This window comes from Dermacentor albipictus, chromosome 9 (assembly GCF_038994185.2).
Source record: "Dermacentor albipictus isolate Rhodes 1998 colony chromosome 9, USDA_Dalb.pri_finalv2, whole genome shotgun sequence".
Classification (NCBI taxonomy): domain Eukaryota; kingdom Metazoa; phylum Arthropoda; class Arachnida; order Ixodida; family Ixodidae; genus Dermacentor; species Dermacentor albipictus.
Genome location: NC_091829.1, coordinates 87,528,700 through 87,543,465, shown reverse-complemented (window position 1 = coordinate 87,543,465; position 14,766 = coordinate 87,528,700). Strand labels below are relative to the sequence as shown.

General features: G+C 45.0%; 1 long non-coding RNA gene across 1 annotated transcript; it reads right to left on the bottom strand.

The window, feature by feature from the left end:
- Positions 1-1,155: 1,155 nt before the first annotated feature.
- Positions 1,156-8,599, bottom strand: LOC135908937 (uncharacterized). The gene is made up of 4 exons (XR_010566499.2): positions 8,173-8,599; positions 7,074-7,178; positions 4,049-4,193; positions 1,156-1,265 (listed from the first exon to the last, which is right to left on the bottom strand). It is a non-coding gene; the product is annotated as an uncharacterized lncRNA (long non-coding RNA).
- Positions 8,600-14,766: the final 6,167 nt, after the last annotated feature.

The window sequence follows — 14,766 nt, the reverse complement described above, 5'->3', positions numbered from 1 at the left end:
AAAGACGCCGCGATGTTTCTCGAATACCGCATCAGGTCCCAATTGTGCTAGCTTGGCTTTAGGTATTGCGTCCTCGCTCGCTGAAGTATATAAAGCTTGCGGCGCGTGTTACACCTCAGCAAATTCTGCGTCTTCCTCATACACTACCCCAGCATGACTCACTCTAGCGTAGTGCTGTCTGAGTCGGTTAGCGTGCCCTACCGAACTCTCCATGTCATTTATTTACAAGCGATACGAGGCCTCTCTCTCTCTCCCAATAACTGTGACCCAACCACCTGGCAGCCAGCTTGGTTGCCCCCCCTACTAAAAAATCCTATTTGTTTTCAAACGGGTTTCATCAAATAGGGTTATGGAACGGGACCCCGTTTGATCCTGTTCAGTCCTGACCTGTTTAAATCCCGTTTATTCCCGTTTAAACCTGACCCGTTTAAATCCTGTTTAAACCTGACCCGTTTAAATCCTGTTTAATCCTGACCCGTTTGAATCCTGTTTAATCCTGACCCGTTTAATCCCGTCCTATCTAACCCAGACCTGTTTGGCCCTGTTCAGACCTATTTTTTGCTACATCCATACCAGGTCCTTTCAGAATGGATTGATGTTGCTTAATATAATGTACTCTTTACACCTATTTTGTACACTTGTGTATTTGCGATCAGCATTGAAGAGAAGTAGATCTGCATTAGGTTCGCAACAAGAATGCCATTTTCATATGTAGGTTTGCCTGGTACATTGCTTGATACAAAGATGAACACAATTTTCGGCATAAATTGATTAGCACTACCAACACTGATGTGATACATCATGAACAAGTTTTGTATGATCCACGAGTACGTTCTCTATGTATGACCTACAAGAAAATGCACCCTGAAGAAGATTGTACCTCATTTTCATATTTACTACAAGTATGCAAATGTAATTCTTGCAAGTTTAGTATATGTTCGATTACTTGTACTCGTCTTAATGCAGTGCTTTTTGCTGTAATGGTTTGTTCACAAATCCACAGTAAAGCGTAATTTTGGGGTGAAAAATGTCAGGCAAAGTATTGGCATGTACTTGTAAGTGAAAAAGACAAGTATACTTTACGTAGGTATTTCTGTACACCCACTTGAGCTTTCATTAAGCCTGAAGTCCTCCGGCTTAAATAAAAGCATGTCATAAATGTCCCAAGCACTGTTTATTGGACCTTCTAATGGTATTTCGATGCATCCAGTCTGCCGAGAGAAGACCGCTGGAGTGGGTTGCTTGGGTGAGAGCGAGCAGGGCACCTGAAAAAGTAAAGCCAATAATTTATCTTGACTCATGCAACAGGTTAGCACATAGGCAAATTTGCCTATGTTCTCACAGATAAGAAAGGTTCAGCATTCCGGTCATAAAAGATAATGAATAAATCTTATTGAAAAATATGTGGTTTCATGCACTGCCGATGTTTCAAGGGAACATGGATTACTGTGGGAGAATAAGCTGTCATAATTAGCAGGCGATTGAAGCAAGTCTTATAGGAAAAAGATGGACACATCGTTTGATTAACAATAACTACTAGTATTGAAGCAACAGAATACAAACATGAAATACTTTTAAAAACAACACCGACAGGTTGAGATAATAAATTATTCAGAAACTAAACCCTTCTGCCAGCAAAATACCGCAGTGTACTGGCTTTGACATTGCGCTGCTCAGGCAGAGGGCATGGGATTGAATCCTGGCCACAATGGCTGCATTTAGATGGCAGGGAAATGCCAAAACCCCTATGTAAGCTCTATTGGGTACACGTTAAAGGAGACTAGGGATCCCACCAACTTCAAGTTATAAAAACCGGGGTAAATTTCGAGATAAGCAAACTCACAAAAGTAGAAGGCCCTGGCCATGCGAAGACCATATAAAGCCTTTTAAGGTAGGTGCCAGCAGCCGCTAAATTTCTTGCAATGGCGAAACATAGCAGAAGCGGTATTTTGGCGTAGATCACTTTTGCAAGGTATTTAACAATTTGACACCCGACATGTTGTGCATCTATGGGCAACAGCAATTCTGGCATAGATCATAGCAAACACTGTTGCAACTAGGTATACATAGACACATAGGTATAGGTACAGTCGCCGACTGATTTTCCGGACATGATTACTCGGTCTGCTTCACAGCATCGCCATTCTCCCCATGGACCATAATGTATAACAACTTCCAAAAATTCGGACGCCTTGCAACCTCTCGTCTGATTTTTCGGACAATCCTTGAGCCAACTTGATCGAGAGCACCATGCACCGACTCTGACCGTTGCATGGTTCTACTTGCTGAACGCCATTTTTGTTTTGAACGGAGCCTCCTTGCTGCCCCACGAAGTGGCGCTACTGCAAATCCCTGCTCATCATCATCGTTTCTGCCTGGTTTGTAGCTACAGCAGTTCTGGTCTCAGCTTAGTATGCAATGTCAAGACAATCCAGCAGCTGATTTGTTTGTTTCTTCGTGCACGACGCTGCAAGTAGGCCAGGTTTTTTGTTTGTGCAACTGATGTCGGCGTGACGATGTTTGACGAAGCAAGATGGGCCAATTCATTTCACTAATATTTAGAATAGCTACCTGTAAGCACCACCTACCTTTCAACAACGTTTGCAAAGCAAAAACCTCATCCTGAAAATCTGCACATGAAGAAATCGGCAGCATCATCAGCGTGGGGCCTCAAGATAATTCGGCAAGCCAAGAAATTACTGACAGCATGAGTGCAATCATGCCAACAGGAAATCAGTGGCTGAATAATGCACCTTCTACCACTTGGTAGACAGTGCATTTTCGCAAGGCCCTAACTATGGCAGATCATTGTTCAGGAGTTCCCAAATGCACAACTCTATGCCATTTTCATGCTGACTCTAGGGAAGCACCTCTGCACAGTTGCAAGAAAAAAAGCTAGATGCCCCAAGAGAAATGAGCCCACTCAAGCCATGGAAGTTATGTTTACCTTGTCTTCCTACAACTACTCTAAACCTAGGACTGCTGTTTTGCACAAGGGAACAAACGTCAACATTGGTGCCTCGCCCAACACAAGTGGTCTGCGCCGTAGAAGGTGCCATCAGTCAGCCCACAGATGAGGCCCACACCAGTGCTGTCAGTGTGCTGTACAAATTGCAGAAGCACAGCCTACAAGCTTGTCTGCCTTAGTGTGATCGCAATAATGAACGAAAACCAACGAATCAAGTTTTTTTCGTGCTGAGAACAGTTGCCTCATGCTGGATTTTCCTACAATTCTTTCTAAGCACAGATAATGCTTGGTTTGTTGTGTAGGCATGTAAATAATGAAAAAGCCTGCATCACTATCTCTGAAAAAAAAAATCATGTAAGAAAGCACGTACAGTACACAGGTGCAGTGTCTATCACATACCATTTCGTGCAGTAGAGGCTGCATCGGATAAACCGGCCAATGTATAAATGACTGGCAGCGTGACCAAGCAAACTTGATGCGTGGGTCAGTTAGCAGTGGTAGTGCACTACTCTCGGTGCACATGCACCTATGTTTGAAAGCTGCTTGATCGTGACAAAATATAAAGACAAAAGCGCTGGAGAGATATCTGAGGCTTTTCTTATATGTATGACGAGGAACCTAGCACTAGCTCCCCATGCAGAGAATTACTAGGCAGTGAGACTGCTTCATATCAATGTAAAACAAGTGTCACACTCACCATGTGATGCGTCCTTTTTGTTTCTGTGCAAACAATATGTATTCAGATCTATTCTCCCCCCTTTCACCTTTTGCACAATATTACTGTGCGAGCTATAATACTGAACTGTTAGTAGCACTCTGTCCTGTTGCCTCCTTTCTTTCCTTGTGAATTGCGTGCTAAATACGGCTTTTTTTAGTGAAAGAGCACTAGTTTAACGCATAAACTAGCGCCATGGCACTTTGCAATAAAGGACTGTTGTAATTCTCTAAAAATATGTCCATGCAGAACAGTGTCAAAAGAACGCCTTAAAGAAAGAACATGAGTGTATCTATCATAAAGACCAATCCTTGTCTTTTTTCCTTAACATAATTTTCAATACCGATATTAAAGTACAAGCTCACCATATTATATCACCTTGTCAATGAAGCAAGGCACAATGGCGCCCAACTGTCGCGGGACCAACTTGGATGTGGAGATCAGCGCAGATCAGCAACATAGCATGGTCTGCTTACACTCCTTCTCCAGGTCCAGCCATACCTATAGCAGCTATAAAACAAGTGAGCTTAGAATCACAAGCGAAACAATATAAAAAGTGATGCTGAACAAAGCAACTTTCGTTAGGCATAAATAGGATCGAAATGCTGACATTATGCACATAAGTAACTTCACTTTGAGCAACAAAGCATCCAATTTAAGAAAGATATGTATGAGCTATCTATGTGAGAAAGATCAATCAAACGCCCTCTATTTGCTATACCCCTCCCCTTATGCATGGATGTCTCCCTGACTGAGTGAGCTGGGCTGATCTCAGGTATAGTGTAATTAAAGGGTGTCACTTGGTGGGCCAATCCTGATACCATTGCATGACTTGTGCAATAATTTTAATGTGTATTGTAATGCTGGCCATCCTGCAGGCACTGCAACATTATAGCACCCATAAGGCTAATGGTATTACCTGATAAGGTTAACTAATAAGTGTCCCCAGAAGCATAACTCGGCATGTATACTCGGAGGCCATTATTATAAGAGAAGCAATAGCAGAGGTGAAGCTTTATCTTGTGCCATATGCAAAATGGCCGAGCACGCCCAGCTTTTGGTTACATTCTCACTTGTGACCACTGCAACAGGCTGACTAACATGCGTAACCAGCAGTTTGTAGGACCACATTTTCATAACCTGCCATTTTTTTTACATCTGAAGAGATCAGCCTCAAGCTCCATGCTGCGCTGCACTCAAGAAGCATTATAAACTGGCAACATTTAAATGCTATGCTGCATGGTTTGTTGCATGCTTTAGGAATTTACTTATTTATTATACACATAGCTCATAGGCTCCAGTTGGAGAATTGCATGCGGTGGCAAGAAAACAAATTCTCAACTAACAAGGAGAACATTCAACAAAACAAGTCAGACCAAAGAAAAAAAAAATAACATACTCTCATAATGAGACTATGTATCTGGCAGCTAGCTTATAAAAAAAGACAATTAACCCGCCGTGGTTGCTCAGTGGCTATGGTGTCGGGCTGCTGAGCACGAGGTCGCGGGATCGAATCCGGGCCACGGTGGCCGCATTCCGATGGGGGCGAAATGCGAAAACACCCGTGTACTTAGATTTAGGTGCACGGTAAAGAACCCCAGGTGGTCAAAATTTCCGGAGTCCTCCACTACGGCGTGCCTCATAATCAGAAAGTGGTTTTGGCATGTAAAACCCCAAATATTATTATAAAAAGACAATTAGGAATATTTTACTACTGGTAGCGCTTTAGGGGATGGAATGTAGAATTCCAAGCATCATACACTTTTAAGCCACCTTTCGTGGCTTTTTGTTTTGAAGTTGTTTGTTTGAAGTGTTTTGTTACAGTAATGTAACACAATAATGGAATGCACAACAGTGAATACTTAGAAAAATGTAATTAAGAACATGGAGTCTATGTGGGCACAGATGTTAGAATTCTACATGAAAGCACAATAATAAAGGTGGGCAGAGCATTTATGCTTTTGTCGGGCAACCTACAGCAAGACATACAGGTAAAAGGATATGCATGCCTCACAACACAGTCCCTAAAAATATATGTCACAATACAGTGAGTAGGTATATCATGCTTATCTACAATAGCCCCTAATTATATTTACCTCAGAGGGGGCTACCTATGTAACTTGATCAAACTGAAGGTGGGCCAAATTCTAAATATACGATTCAAGTAGACAGAAAATGGACGTTATGAATATGGCATCTACAGCAAAAGTGTTGTACATTATCGTTGTACATTATGTCATACCTGCCAACCTGTGAACATAATATTTTGTAAAAATGCTGCAGACACTAAATTCTTTGTCGGGGACATAGCACACATTATTTTAAAGCTTGCTCTCAGCACCCGCATTGTTGCATACTCACACACATTATTAATAAAGGGAAAATCGCACATCCACCCACTCGCAGCAATTGCTACAAAAGAAACCCGTACGGATTCCTCGAAAGGAAAGCCTCACAGTTGAAAAAAAGAAACCGTCCAGGTCCGGGACCACTGTCTTTCCGGGACAGCCGCTTTACAATCTAAGATAACCAGGCGGCTAGCAGATGGCCGGGCGAATTCGAATTTGTCGACAACACGAAGCAAAGGCAAGGGTCTGACGTAATAGTTCTGCGGAAACGCGTAAGGTGTAGAGAGGTAATTAATAAAGGGGAAAAAATATTACGTCAAACCCTTGCCTTTGCTTCGCGTTGTCAACTAATTCGACTTCGCCCTGCCATGTGCTAGCCACCTGGTTATCTCAGATGGTAGAGTGGCTGCATCGGAAAGGTGGTAGTCCGGGGTTCGAGTCCCGGACCAGGACGAATTTTTCTTCAACTGTGCGGCTTTCCTTTGTAGCAAATGCTATGAGCGGGCGGATGTCTGATTTTCCCTTCAATAATTACTTCTCTCCACCTCGTGTGTTTGCGCAGAACTATTACGTCACACACACATTATCAACCATTATTTAACTTGTAGTGCAGCACAAAAAGCAGCAGCGAACTTGAAACCAGTAACTGACAACTTTGTTTTCTTTTTTTAGATTACAGAGCTTTTTCAGCGTGTTTGCTGCTGCCGCTTTACGCTGCTCCATGAATTTATCTGACCAAACTTCCCTAAAGCAAGTGCCCCTCTGATGTTCTCGTTAGAGATATTGCATCGCTAATAATAAACCAGTACCATTACAATTTATTTTTTACATGCATTTTAACAATGTCATGCCCTTAATCTCTCAACAGCTTTAAAACATCTTAACCAACACAACTTCATTGTCTTTCTAAAGTGACATTCATAAAATTGTAAAATGAGCCCACATTTGTAAACCCACGAAAAATTCAGGAGAGTTTCCAAACATGGATGATACCAACAAAATCTGCAGCTCGTGTAAGTGGCAGCAACTGCTTTGCACGCACCTTGTCACAGCATGCTCATCAGGTACTTTGCCGTGCTGTTGAGGCTGCAGAAGTGCCGCAGGTGCATATGTGGAGGTGCCTCTGGTTCACAAAATCTTGTCATCCCTAAACAATAATAAATGCCTAATTTATTGTAATCCCTGCAACCAACTGCAAACTTGTGATATAAAAAGATCACGTCATATTTTGAAAAAAAGTCTCATACAACCAGTTACATGAAGCTGCAACTGGTTGTGCAAATATCTGACCGTAACATCACAGGCGGTTAAATAACACGTAAATCGAACTGTAGCAAACATGAATCTACTATGAAAAGGTTCACACAAACGTACAGCTGTATAACGTGAAATGTGAGTTGTACTATCAAAAAATTCCTTAGGACATGAAAAGCGTTCCAAAACCTAATTTGTTTATGCGGCGCAACAAAGCACTGCTCCCAAAGGACGATGCGCTCAAAATTTCAACAGACCACCTCTTTTTCTGGAGAGACAATACAGAAAAGAGAAAGATTTTTCGATTAAAAAGAAACATTGCTTTTGTAATTTCGGCTTCTCTGCAAGATCGGAACCCTTTACAAGTACACGAAAACACACAGAACACTAATACACGTCATCTGACGACACTCTATAAACAGACGAATTTCCATACAAGCTGAAAATCTGGCCATGCGTCGACGAAGAAATCGGGTGCTATCTCGCGCAGCTGTTAGCTGTGAAGACGACACATCGACGTACTACTTCTGGAAATGCCTATACCATTTCTCAATGAAAAATTATGTACACAAACAGTAACTTTCTTTGCTTGAATTTTTGTGCCCATTTAGATCAAAGAACCACCCGCGCTAGCGTGCTTCATAGGTGAAAGTAAATAAACCACAGATAGAGCTGTTGGTAACATGAATACGTTTTAGGGCAATTTCCATGGAACTTTTTGCTAAATGTGCACTGCGACATGAAGAACCACCATTTGAAAAGCACATTTATAATTCTTGCTGCTTTACTCATTCGGATTCGGTTGTTGTACGGATCTTGCGATACGTACAAGAACGCACACTTCACGAACCAGAGACAGGAAGAATGCGCGCAAGCGCCGGACTTACCTTTCTAGGCGTACTCGGAAAACGCTCCTTTTAGCGTCACAGGTGCCGCGGCATCGACTGCACCAACGGTCCTTCCGGCGCACACACTGTTGAATTGCGGATCAACTACAGGACGTAAGAGCACAATTTTCACCAAATTCTTCCGTACAGTGTGATACGATGCGAGAGTGCCAGAGGAGGTGATCCTTTTCGTGAGCCCGGAACAAAGAAAGTGGCGAAGGCTCATACCTTCGACATCGGCGCACCACACGAAGGATACTGCGGGCTACATTACGCGGTCCCAGGGGTTTTGTGATTCTCAATGAATACAAAATGCACCACAATTACTCTCGGCACAGCGTACACACGATTAAACAACTGCATCGGACGGCGTCAATGCAGCACGCACTCACATGTAGCTAAGGCTGAAGACGGCAAAATAATATCACCTGTAACTTTACCGGCGCTACCTGTGCTGCCATCTGTAGGCCGCCACCGAAAGCGACCGTGCTTTCGGTGATCTCATGGATGGTGACGGCGTTGTATTTCGATGTTATGCGAGTCGTACAGCGTCTTGTACGACGTGTTTCAGCAACGTTGCTTTTAATAGAGAGGACAGCAATGTGCGTATACGCCGTATAGACGTCCCACCCACTTGAATAACACAACAGGAAATTTTCAGTCTGTCGTATTTTGGGACGTTGTGACTGTCGTTCTGTTCTCTGTAGTGTGACGTCTTGTAGTCGAAAATTCTGTAGCTTCTGATCAATATATTTGATTAAAAATTGACAGAGACCTCTTTAAGGTTAAGAAAAATTATTAATACAAAAAAAAAGAAAGTAGAAAAAAAAGCTTTCGCACAGGATTTGAACTGCGGACCTCACGATTCCGAGGCAAGCATCTTACCACCGCACCACGCCGAACACGCCCACACCTCGACTAGGTTAGCAATATAAATCTCTCTCTGGGTTGCTGTTTACATTTTAAAAGCCAAGATGCGCTTTCACTTCACCGGTCGCGTCAACTGCCGTATCTCTCTATGCGCAAAAGTGTTGTTACCATCGACAGGTACATCGTGGAATGCTAGAACATCAATTTTGCTGTAACGATATCCATATTTAATAAGAAATTCAGAAATAGACAACGATGACCGGGGACACTGAAGGTTTTTACTGCTAATTTCGACACTTGTCTCTTGCTGTTTACACTTTTGAGCTCGCATATAATTCGTGCGTTCAATGCAAAATAGCTACATAAACACTCGTGGGTGAGTCTTGATCCGGACAGTATACTGGCTTCTCACGGCAGCGCTGTACCAGATTAATGAGACCCGAGCGAGAAAGCTTTTCACGCAACTTTGTGGAACAATCCAAAACTTCTTTTCCGCTTCGCATAAGCTTGTGCAATATTTCTGGGAAATTAACTAATGTGTCAGTGTAACCGCACATGTAAGTCCACAGGACTGTGTGCCCCATCTTACCAAATAAAACAAAGCGGATACGCAGCCATTCCCGCAGATGGTATGATTTTGATCAGCGGCCGATTTTGAGGAGGCCGGTAGCGCGTTGCTGGTGCCGCGTCGTCACGGCACAATTATAACAATTGGCCACGTCGACTTTAATACCGGTGTCGGTGCTATCAGTATTGCCGGCTTCAGAGAAGCACGATTGAATACCGCGCAAGAGAAAAGTGCAGTGTACACCACCGATGCGAAGCTGACATTTTAAAGGGCCGCGACGGAAAGTGCTTCTGTTGCGACTTCAGAACTCTTGGCCGTCGCGACCGAATGTTTCTGTTGCGACGTCAGAATTGCTGTCGTAACGTCAGAAATGTCTGTCGCAGCTACAGAAACGTTAGGAACTTCTGTCGTACAACAGAAATTTCTGTATTTGCAGCAGGAATTCCTGTTGTCTTTTTCAACTGGGCAGGACCGGGAATCGGTTTGAAATTCGCAGCTAGCATATCGCAGTTTGGTCTGTGAATGTTCCGAGGTGTTCACGCAATTTCTGTAGAGCTTGATAATGGCCCAATTTAGCACTAGGGGTTAAATTGTCAGGATGTCGAACAATAAAAAAGCTCCTCCCCAGTTATATTCAAGCATTAAACTGGTATGCATGATGCCATCCAGTATAGTTGCCACAAAGCTCCAGATTAAACCAGCTTTTGTGACAAACAGGCGACCCTATATGGTGCCACTGCGTCCAGTATAAGCCAGTTTAGTTGCAAATAGGGCTCCTGTTAAGACCCATTTCTGCGTGAACTGGTCATGCCTATACCTGCTTGCATGCCAAACGGGACCCCGTTCAGACCTGTTCGTGTGTGAACTGGTCCTGTTTATACCTCTTTGAATGCCAAACGGGACCCCGTTCAGACCTGTTCGCGTGTAAACTGGTCCAGTTTATACCTGTTTGAATGTCAAACGGGACCCCGTTCAGACCTGTTCGTGTGTAAACTGGTCCAGTTTATACCTGTTTGCATGCCAAACGGGACCCCGTTCAAACCTGTTCATGTGTAAACTGGTCCTGTTTATACCTGTTTGTTGCTAAACAGGTCCCTGTTAGAACCAGTTTAAACCTGTATAACCCAGTTTGAATTTAAATAGGATTTTCCAATAGGGGGCCGTCTGTGTAAAAGAGAAATACTTGGTCCCCGATCTTGAATTCTTTAGTCCGTCCCTCCTGTTGTACATTTCAGCATATTTGCTCTGGCACTCGGTTCTTGTCAGCTCAGCCACACTCGCGGCTAGTTCTAGTTGCTCCTGCAGCTGCTGCAAATGCTTGGCAGGTTTCTCTCTCAGAGTCGAGGGCACCACGGTCTCACACGCCCAAGTTTGCCGCAATATTGATAGGGGTCCGTTCAGATTTCCACCGTACAGTAGCCTAAACGGCGCCACCCCGGTGGTATTATGGGGCACTTCGTGATACGCCCACAGAACAAATGGGATGAGCTTGTCTCAATTTCTTCGGTCCCGTTCCATTACATGATACAACATATTTTTGAGGACTCAGTACCGACTCTCACCCACCCCATTGCTCTCAGGGTGTTCGGCAGTGTAGAACCTTGGTGAACAACCCAGTTTTGCCAACATTACCTGTGTCAGTTGAGATTTGAAGTTCGTACCTTTGTCTGAACAGATCGTTTGCGGCGCTCCAGTACGACTGAAAATTCCCAGTAAAGCCTCGCATGTGGCTCTCGCTATCAGGGATCGGAGCGGCGCCACCTCAGGCCATCTTGTGCAAAGATATATGCTAGACACAAAGTATATTTGTCGCCCCTCGCAGATGGCACCTCAATAGGCCCAATGACGTCCACATTGACCCCCTGAAATGAATGCTTCGGCCGCGTAAGCGGCGTGATGGGGACCTTATCGCTCTGACGACTATCTGAACGCGTTTGACAATAGTGGCACGTCTGAAAATGCCCAGCGATCGCCTTCTGCAATCATGGCCAGAAGAAACTACTTTATCCGGAGCTTTGTCTTTTTCGGCCCAAAGCGTCCACACCACAATGGCTCATGCGCAAGCTGCAATACCTCATTGCGTTTTTCTTCTGGTAGGACCGGTTGTCTGACCTGTACTCGCGCTAAGGAATACCAATGGTACAAATGTCCGTCTGAGACGAACATACCAGCTTTCTCGTTTCTGGCATCATTCCAGGCCTGTTTCTGGCTTTCGTCGGCAAGCTGAGCAGCTCGAAATTCCTCCCGCTGACTGGGCACTCAAGTGACATCTTGGATCAAACTATTATCTTCCAGTTGAGGGTTTTCATCTGACGTTTCATCGCAACTTACACCGCAGTCTGGCTCAGTGCTATCGACTATTTCGACCGATCGGACCCCAAAGGCATTCCCTACCCGCGTATTATTTTCTCGTTCAAACTACTCTTTTTCCTCCGCCCGAAGCAGTCCCCAATCTTCCTTTGACAGCAGGCACTGAACTCCCTTTGCAAGTTCGTCTGTAACCGCGCACACCAGATCCATCCTCTGCGGTTGGATCGCGGCCCCCGGGTGATGTATGCCTTCGAAAGACGTAGCTAGAGTAGCTCGGATGGTGTTTCCGAATGTCGATTCGAGCCTTACTGTCCCTGATGGCTCCTGTAAAACGATGGGCAACATACTTTTACGGACGACCGTTATGTCGCTACCCATGTCCAACACAGTTTCCTTTGCTATATCCCTGCCCATGATAGGGATAAAGTCCAGCTTTGACCTCGCTGAGCTAGCATTTGGAGCCAGCCTTCTACTCCAGCTCTTAGCATCTTTTCTTGCTCTTGCGGAGGCTCTTCACTTGAAACAGCAACATTCTGTACCCTTTGTTTTGGCCTATGCGGCGCCTTCCCCTGCTGCTGTGTATTTGAAGCTTTAGGGCGATTTCTGGCTTGGTGACCCTGTGTCTGACACACGTGGCATTAAATTGGTTATCTGCCGGCTAGCTAGTTTTGCGTGTTGCGGCAGTGAGGTTGTTGCGGCTGACTTAGTTGCTCGTCCTTTTCCTTTAGCTTGCTCGGCAGTCTCGAGCACTTTCGCCACCTCCACTGGCTTAAGACAATCTTCGCCCTCCCGAAAAAGTACATATTGAAGGGCTTCTGAGCTTAGACTGGTTTTTATGCGATCAGCGACCATGAGCTCCGTCATAGCTTCTTTTGTGTTTTCATTTCGATATTGAAGGTAATAGACCAAGTAAGTTCTAGCGCGGGACGCTAATTGAGCCCATGTTTCCTCCTTTCGTTTAGATGCCTTTGCAAACCTCCCCAAGTGTTCAGCTGGCGTGAGCTTAAATTCGTCTAATACCGCCTTCTTTACAGTCTCGTAATCTGGACAGTCCTCGTCATTGAGGCTACGCACAGATAACGGACCCGCTCGGTCAGGGCAGGCATGATCAAATGTACACGGCTGTGTTCTGGTACTTGGAAAGATGAAAACAAGTTTTCGATCTCATCCAATTATATCGCGACGTCAGCGTCACACGGCAACCGGTATGCCTTAAGCACTTTAGCACATTGTGCTATTCCATCCGTGCTGGCACGGCGGTGAGCGTTTCCTTCCGATCCCGAAGGGGACCTGCTCGACTGTTCGAGCTCCCCTCTCCGTAGAGCAATGCGCTCGCACTTTAGCTGCAGGCGTACCTTTTCCAACTCCAGCTCTAGGCGTCTGACCGCCACGGTCTCTGGATGTGTCATGTTCGGAGCCTGCGAAGCGCCTTGCCTCGCAATAGCGATTAGAGTATTCGACGTCTCAGACTCGGTCTCTTCGCAGCGTTGCAGTTCCTGCCCTCTCTGACCCTCTCTTTGTACTGATGCAGTATCAATGTTTACATTAATAATAATATTTGGGGTTTTACGTGCCAAAACCACTTTCTGATTATGAGGCACGCCGTAGTGGAGGACCCCGGAAATTTTGACCACCTGGGGTTCTTTAACGTGCACCTAAATCTAAGCACACGGGTGTTTTCGCATTTCGCCCCCATCGAAATGCGGCCGCCGTGGCCGGGATTCGATCCCGCGACCTCGTGCTCAGCAGCCCTACACCATAGCCACTGAGCAACCACGGCGGGTAATGTTTACATTAGCCTCAATCGTATTTGCCTTTCTGCGTGTGAAGATCATAAACCTCACTGGACAAGAGCCATGCCAACCTAGACAAAACACAAGGAATCCCGCTCACCCGTTGCTCCTGGGGGCGCCGCTTGATGTGCTGGTCTAGATGAATTTCAAACCTCGCGGAATCGGCTGGTGGCCCTCTGATGACTTGCGCCTGGCTCACTGCACGCCTACTTGTTGCTCGTTGTGGGGCTTGCCGATCCTGTCGTGCTGCGCCAGTAAAGATTTGTTAGTTCTCTTGTCGTGGCTTCTCCGTTGGAACGTGAAGTTTCTCGAACGATGATCGGCAGCTGTTGATTAAATGCAGAGAGGAAGCGATGGAGATCAGATGTACAAGAAATATTGGTAGGTAAACTTTTCTATATACAAGACAGGAAAAATAAATGCATTACAGACTTAAACAATTGAGAAAGAAAGTCTCACTCTTCGGCTGCCTCAATGACTATTGGAGCCCAGACTCGTTTTAACGTACATAGTGCGGAACCTCACTGATCTATCAGCCATTCTGATTTCAGCCAAGTATGAGAGACAGCATGTCGTCTCGAGCTTTATAGCCCAAATCGACAAAGAAAAGGGGTGGTAGGGCCGTTGGCCCGTCGCACAAATTCAATTGCCCATGAGAGTCTAAAATTTGTTAAGCCACAACCCAAAGGGAAGGGCTTACTCTTAAAAGCAAACGTATTGGGAAACAAAGGTATTTTTCGTCTTCGATAAAACACCGTTACCCCCTCATTTCTACATAGTCAGTGACGGCCGCAGCAAAACACGCCAGACCCGTACAAGTTATTGCTAGGCCGTCTGAAACCCCAATGGCGTCTCCAGACTGCAAACGCCTCGGAAGCCGGGGCATCCGCACCGCGTACTGCAGCTGCGCTTAAGGTTTGTCCGCGTGAGAGACTGATTACTGTGCCTTTCATGTGAACTCATTGTATACAAGGCATATTTTTGGCTTCTAGCGCGAAGTGAAACATGGACACGGAAAGGAGCAGACAGGACAGAAAGGAGCAGACTCGTCCT